This window comes from Bison bison, unplaced genomic scaffold (assembly GCF_000754665.1).
Source record: "Bison bison bison isolate TAMUID 2011002044 unplaced genomic scaffold, Bison_UMD1.0 scf7180017864456, whole genome shotgun sequence".
Classification (NCBI taxonomy): domain Eukaryota; kingdom Metazoa; phylum Chordata; class Mammalia; order Artiodactyla; family Bovidae; genus Bison; species Bison bison.
The window spans coordinates 27,584,844-27,585,822 of record NW_011495018.1 but is presented as its reverse complement, the minus strand read 5'-3'; positions in this window follow the sequence as shown (position 1 = coordinate 27,585,822).

Sequence of the window (979 nt, the reverse complement as noted above, 5' to 3'; positions counted from 1 at the left end):
GGTTTGCAGCGTACCTGGAAAGCATTGCAGGGAGCCTGTGCTACCGGCAGGGGGCGCTACCTGACCGTGAGCTGCAGAGGGCGTCTGTCCCTTACGGATAAGTGAGCGGCTCCAGCGGAGCGCGTAGGTGTGGTGTTGGGGCCCACCGGCCACTGCTCATCCCGAGCGGAGAGGCGCACAGGAGTAAAGAAGCGGGGCGCAGCCGGTGGCTCAGCTTCATTTTAGGCTAATGTGCATCTTGAGTCAGGAAGGCGCAGCCTTCTCTGAGCGGGCACTGAGCACGCGGGAGCCGGCAGCGTGGCCCGGCGAGAACCGGTCGCCTCGGGCCACAGGTCATTAGTCTAGCGAGCCAACCTAGGGACAGGGGTACTACCGAGGCCCCTCCGGGACGTCAGACTCGCAGAAGGCCCCTGTGCATTGACCGCCGGGACGGGGGACTCCGCCCCTTTTCGTACGGCTCTCATCTGTGACTGGCTCTTGGGCCCGGGCTGGCCACACCTCCTCCCCTCGCACATACACAAGAGTCACGCGCCTTTCAGTTGGAAACTTGGAGTGCAGAGGAGGACGCTGTCCCTCGTCTCCCCACCCACTTATCTTGCCATTGGCTCGCGGCACCGCTCACGGCCACGCCCCCATTCCAGCCCCCTGGCTGGGAGGGCGGGCATCTGCTGGTGATTGGCTGGTCGGCCTGCCTCTCGCAGGAGCCGCTGGCACTCCCCCCACCCTCTCCCCCCTCCCGCTAGCCTCGAGGTCTCGGTGCTGGCCCGGGCCGAGTCAGTGTCAGTCAGGGAGGCGGGCTGCTGAGCAGAGGGTTCGAACACTGCGTTGCAATCTCGCCCCAGGGCCGGTCCCTGCGCTCGTGCCGCCGGCTGAGAAGCATGAAGCCGCAGCTGGAGCAGCCACCCTATGATTGGCTGTGGCGCTTGTGAACCCGAAGTAAAGATGGCGGGCGGGCAGGCAGCCGCCGCACTGCCCTCTT